At 54.5% G+C, this 6,511-nt stretch overlaps 1 pseudogene; it reads left to right on the forward strand.

Moving 5' to 3' along the window:
* Positions 1–4,784: 4,784 nt before the first annotated feature.
* On the forward strand, positions 4,785–5,970 carry LOC119292897 (annotated as a pseudogene).
* The last annotated feature ends 541 nt before the right edge of the window (positions 5,971–6,511 follow it).

Here is a 6,511-nt window from a genome sequence, read left to right on the forward strand (position 1 = left end):
TGTTCATATTGCCACTTATCTATAAAAGGGAGCAACGTAGGCTAGTTTGGCGTTTCCAAACAAAGCAGAAACGCCACAAGGCCATGGCAAAGTGCAGATCGTGAAATAAATTTTTGGGAAGTTTATTTTGTGCTAAAGTTTTCAGACATGGTCAAAATAGTGAAAACAGCCCCATCCAACCTTATACCTCAAATTTCGTCTCCATTAAGTGATAAATAGCAGCGGCAATAATCTTCTGCCAAATAGTAGCCAGTAGCAACGGTCACATTTTACTGGATTTAGTGGCTTCCACCAAACATGTGTGACTCACTATGCTACTAATCCATGCATTAGTTGCTTCCGCCAAGCACTTGAAGAAGACTTCCGTCAACTCTATGATGCTGGTGCATTCAGCTTCCGCCAAGCACTTGAAGAAAAAACAGTGGCTTCCGCCCAATGAGCTTTCGAAGCCTTCCGCCATAGTTCATGCATGCCGTCTGTCAAACAGAAAGAAAAAAAGACAGCAATGGCCTTCCATAATCCAGACGGTGAGAAGAGATTATACATGATGGCTTTTAATTGGCCGGACGGACGTTTGGACTCCCCAAAATATTTTCCTAGTTTGCTTCCGATAAGCGATAATAATTCGAACATGCGAACTGGTCCGCTAACGTTTGGGGCACTATATTGGACGAAAAAAAAACGTCCAAACACCTTGGTCGAGAGTCGAGACGTTTACGGGCGATTTGAAGGATGGCGTTGGAGACGCCCTCAGATATAAGTCGCCATGTGTGGTTGCATCACTCTCATGACCCAATTCATGTACCTATAAACATCTCCATTAATCAATAAAGCTTGGCGTGAGTTTCCTAAAAAAACAGAAAAGAATTTGAGGGTGACCCAATTCATGCTGTTACTCTGGTCTTACTTTGCCGTCACGCTCCGGCTCTGCAGCCAGCATATACCGTTGTGACGGCTCGGTCGGATGCCGCAACCAGCCGCGTGGGACGCGCACCGGCCGTTGCGGCTGCTTTCCGGCCGTCCTGCCGCCAAAGCTCCTGACGAACAACGGCGCCAGGCCAATCAATCATCTTCTCCCAGCCCCCCGGTCCAATAGCATCCGGGGTCGATCGCGTCCGCGTAGAAAAACTGGGACGGTGATGATTCCGATCCCACGAGCTCCCGTGCAAAAGCAGATCGACGTGACTGGCTACTAGCTTGACGACCCAAGGCCCGGTTGTGTACACACGCCTTTTCTTTCGGTTCAGAAAGGCGATCCATCGGGGCAAAAGCAACGAAACTTCACTGGACGTCGAGCGAGAGAATCCACGAGACGAACCACACGGTATCGTACTACACTTGCTGTTCGCACCTTGTCCGTTGCGTGCCATCGATCGAGGGAACGTTGCACTGTAGACAGTACGGCTTGTATCCCTGTCTGTCACCGTATTCTTGTTTACACACACTACACGGTCCAGGCTCGCTCGTACGTGTGGGACGCGCGCGGTTGCTTTCCGGCCGTCCTGCTGCCAAAGCTCCTGACGAACCCGACGGCCGGCCAATCAATCCTCTTTTCCCAGCCCCGGGTCCAACAGCATCCCCCCGGGCTCCGGGGGTGATCTCGTCCGTGCAGAAAAACGTGGACGGGGTTGATTCCGATTCCCGGGCCACGCCGCGCAGCTGGATGCTCTATGTATGATAGCGGATCGACGTGGCTTGGCCAGCTAGCTTGACGACCCCAGCTCCGGTCATGTACACACACCTTTTCTTTCGTTTCAAAAAAGGCCATCCATCGGGCGGCCAACTTGCAACGCAAAAGCAGCGACACTTCACCCAAACATCCAGCCACAGAATGCACCAAACAAAACACAGCATCTGCATAGTACATTTGCTGAATGCATAACCCTAGGGTGATGTCTCGCAAGTCATGTCAAATTGGATGTCAGGAAAAATATGTTTTGATGGTGCAGCGGGATTTCCAGCAGTAGACGAGTGTTTAAGAAGAAAAAGTGTCGTCCGATGTATAAAGTTTTAAAAAACCTGTTTTCTATTTTTTGAGATTCGCTAGTAATGGCTTGCTTTGAAAGAAAAAATCAATATAAATACGTTAAGCTACATTTTTTATTACGAGGCGTCTATTCATATGTCATCATCACCTTCTCGTTCTACTAGCTAGTTGCGTGCCCTCGAGGGTAGTGTGCACAGTACGCCTTGTGTCACTCTCACCGCGATATTCCTGTACAGTACATGCATAGCACGAAACCCACGCTCGATCGTACACGCACACAAAGCTTGGGTGGGTGCTGGGCCCGTACACAAAAGTTGGGCCAGCCGCTCTACTCTTGGTGCGTGCCCCCGGGGCTTGGCCGCTAGCTCTCTAGCTTCACTGTACTAGTTAGAGCAACTTTAATGAGGCGACTCATTTTATTCATCCGCGTTCGTTTGAGTAGACGTGAGTAAAAATGATGGTCCAACAGGCCGACCCAAACTCAAATCATGTCCGTTTGGCGTCCGCGCCGACGTATTTGCGACCTAAATTTGTGTCCCAAGTGCGTCGGCGCGAACACTGAATGGACGCCACGCGCGTCTTCTCGCTATCCATGGCGCCCCCGTCTGGCGGCCGTGCAACTACCCGTTGTCCACGCGGTCAGCTTAATTTATGACCACGGGCCTACGCGTCAGCGACGGCGGTCGCCCTTTTTTAAGCCGCCTCCGCCGGCGCCGGCACATCGCAGAGGATGCGCGTGAACGTGCCAGTGCACCAGGCGGAATGGCACTGGCAGCACCGCCAGCCTCTGCCGTACCCCGACGTGACACTGCCGCACGACTGACATCTGGATCCAGATAGGATCCCAGTGTCGGCTGCGCCGCGGTCGGCTAGGGCGCACGCGAAGGAGGCGCGGCGCCGGCGGGCGCTGCTGGCGCCGGAGCAGCCCCGCGAAGCCGCCTATGCCACTGACTCGCCGAACTGGAAGAGATGGTTCGCCTTCGAGCACGAGGAGGCGAGGCGACACGGCGTGCGCGAGGTCGACCGCAACATGCCGCAGCGTCAACCGCAACATGCGCGAGGTCGCCCCTGCTCGTCGTCCGCGAGGTCGACCGCAGCATGCGCGAGGTCGCCCCTGCTCGTCGTCCGCGAGGAGGACCAGGCGGCCCTTGCGGCGGTCTACCGCGAGAGACAGGAGGACGAGCAGCGCATGATGGAGACGGTGGAGGGAGAGGAGGCTCGGTACGAGGCGGCCATGACGCAGGCCCTTGCCCTCTCCGCGGCCGGTGATTGCGTGGTGTCGCCGGTGGCCCCGTCGTCCCCTCCCCGACGCAGTGTCAAAGCCGACCCAGAGCCCGAGCCGGAGCCCATCGAGCACTACTCCTGGACGGGAGTGCTGCGCGAGTGGGTGTCCGCGCCCCCGGTTTGGTTGGGGGCGGCCCCGACGCAGGAGCAGGCATATCTCGAGATGTGGCGCGGGCGCCGGCTGGCCGAGGAGCGCCGTCGCGGCGAGTACAAGAAGATGCTCGAGCGCGACCTCAAGGAGGAGGCGCGCCTGACAGCGGCTGCACAGGCGGCCGCACAGCCCCCCGCGCCGGTCCTGCCAGCGCCGGAACAGCCCCCCGCGCCCGCACTGCCCGTGCCGCAACAGCTGCCCGCGGCCTATATCGCCGCCGCCTGGAACACGACGTTCCCCTGGGCCGGCCCTGCGCCGACGCTCATCGACATCACCGACCCCGAGGACGACGATGCCGCCGCCTAGGGCAGCACGCCACCTTGTAGTTTAGTTTTTTTAGTTTTATTTAATGCTAATGTGGACGCGTTGACTCTCGCCGGCCTTCATGGCCGGTTTCAATGTTTAATTAAGTTGTTTATATTTTTAAATATGCATGAACATTTTTTTTGATCGATGCCGTCAAAATGGGTCGGGCCAGCGTTGAACACACGAGCCGACCCGAACGCGAAAGCGGATGTTCATATCCATCTGACCGACCTAAACGGACAAAAAACGGACGAAATCGCCGTCCGTTTAGGTCGGCCCGTTGGAGTTGCTCTTACTCACTCGTACGCTGGCAGTGTGCATGTACTTCCCGACCCGGCCTTTTCCCGCCAAGCGCACTTGTGCCGTGCTCCGACGAAGCCTCCCGGCACCCGCGCGCCACCTTCCGGGCATCCTCCTCCTCCCGGCAAGCTCCCATCTGAATACCTGAAAGTGCCACACGGTACGCCATGTACCAACACTGTCAGATAGAGCACCACGATACAATACAACCCCAACATTTTTCCTCCACAGCTAGCCACACCACACGTACCCATGAACAACGACGACGATGAATCTTCCACGAAATTCACAGTGAACTTGAGGCCATGCAAACCATTACGCCCCCTCTACACGCAAAAAAAAAAAAAAAACTGGGATCAAATGAACCATCAGCCGTGACCGGTGAGAGTGACGCAGCTAGTTGGTCACTGGGATCGAACACGTCACTTGTCAGTGAGGAATCACTTAATTAAGTGCAGGAAGAGTGTTAATCAATGGCAGTACGACCGCTTAGATCGGATAAGTGGTCGGAGAGTACTATCGTATAGTAGTAGTAGTCTTGTTGGCTCGGACCGGTCCAAATGTACGGATCGCACTCACACACTCACACTCACACTCATCAGTCCAGCAGACGTGTATTATACTCTCGTCAACTTTTCTCGGGTCATCGGTCAAAATTGCGGACCAATTCTGTGCTTAGCGCTTGCCCGGTCCGGCCCTATAAATCCTCCTCCTCCCCTGTCGCCACCACACCAAGCTCATCAACTCTCATCGCAATTCACAACCCGCGAAGCGCGCGCACGCTCGCCCACGCCAGGTGCTGCTGAGCTGAACCGGGGGCCGGGCATGGACGACACGGCGGCGACGCTGGCGACGGAGCTGGACGGGCTGCTGGCCATGGCGAGGGAGCTGGAGGTGCGCCTCGAAGGCGACCAGGGCGCGCCGGGCACCGCCAGGGAGCTCTGCGCCGCTCTGGCCGCGTCCGTCGACCGGGCCATGCGCCTCGCCGGGAGCAGCCCGCGCGGCGGCGGCGACGGCGAAGGCAATGCCACCGGCAGGGCGAGCGTGAGCGGCAGGAAGGCCGCGGCGGGGAAGGTGAGGAGGCAGGTGCGGGTGGCGTCGGTGACGGACGCGGGGCCGCTCAACGACGGGCTCAGCTGGCGCAAGTACGGCCAGAAGGACATCCTCGGCGCCCCGTACCCGCGGGCATACTTCCGGTGCACGCACCGGCACACGCAGGGCTGTCAGGCCACCAAGCAGGTGCAGCGCGCCGCTGCCGACCCGCTGCTCTTCGACGTCGTGTACCACGGCACGCACACCTGCGCCTGCGCCCAGGCCGCCGCGCATTAACAGTCGCCTGGTAGCTTCGGGCAGGAGCAGCAGAGCCCGCCGGCCGCGGCGCCGGAGGAGATTCAGTGGCCGGCCACGCCGCCCTCGTTCCCTTCCGCGCCGGCCGGCAACGTTGGCGACTGCTACCCCTCCGTGTGCGAGCTTAAGAACCTGTAGGTGCCGGCGGAGGCCTCGGGGCTGACATGTGGTTCGGGAGTCAACTGGACGAGTGGTTCCTGAATCTGTCCGAGGTTAAGAACCTGTAGGTGCTTGCTGCAGCCAGCATCGTACTGTGTAGTGTATTCGCAGCACTGCAGCTGTATTTAGATTCAGACTCGTGTGATCGCCGGCCTGAGCGGACGAAGTGCAGAATTCTCGAGCAGGGGAGCGGAATCGGATGAGTAGTTAGTCCAACAGTTTGCATCTCGAGCAGGGAAAACAATTGAACTATCAACGTCTAGAGACTTAATTTGATTCTTGCGTAAGCGAACGGTAAGCATCGTGAACTAGAAGTAGTTAGTCCAACTGATTCCAGCCATGGCGAGAGAAAACAACTGAACCATCAACATCCACAGGGAGAAATATGAAAGTACATCAACGTCTTACGCGTCTATATGTTCCTCACTGCGACGTATAGTCGAGCAAACAAACATTGTTTTTAGTGTGTTTTTTCTCCCTGGATTCCTTTGGTTTCTTTTAGATCTCCGGTTTTTTCGGTTGTTTTCCGTGCTTCTAAAACTGCAAACATTTTTAAAATTTTGTGTTTTCAAAATGCGATCTTCTAAAAAAAATCATGTAACAAAATTTAAAATTATTTACTTTAGTAAAAAATGATGTTTTTTAATAATTCAGGAAGGTTTTTCTAAAAATCAAGAACGCATTTTAAAATGTGTTAAAATTAGTCAAATTCATATATATGGTATAATTTTGTGATTTTTCAAATCGTAAACATTTTTCCATTCTTATAAATTCGTGGAAGTTTTCTCTTTTTTATTTTCTTGAAGAAAAAAAGAAAAAGGAAAATAGACAAAAGAAAACAATAAAAGGACAGAGGAAGCAATAATGAAAAAAGAAAATAACAAAAGGAAGAAAAATCAGATGCAAACTGCGCCGACCCAAGTCATACGCCCTTTTGCCCTGTGTTTACTATTCACCGCACTGAACGACCAATAGGA

Source organism: Triticum dicoccoides, chromosome 1A (genome assembly GCF_002162155.2).
Source record: "Triticum dicoccoides isolate Atlit2015 ecotype Zavitan chromosome 1A, WEW_v2.0, whole genome shotgun sequence".
NCBI lineage: Eukaryota > Viridiplantae > Streptophyta > Magnoliopsida > Poales > Poaceae > Triticum > Triticum dicoccoides.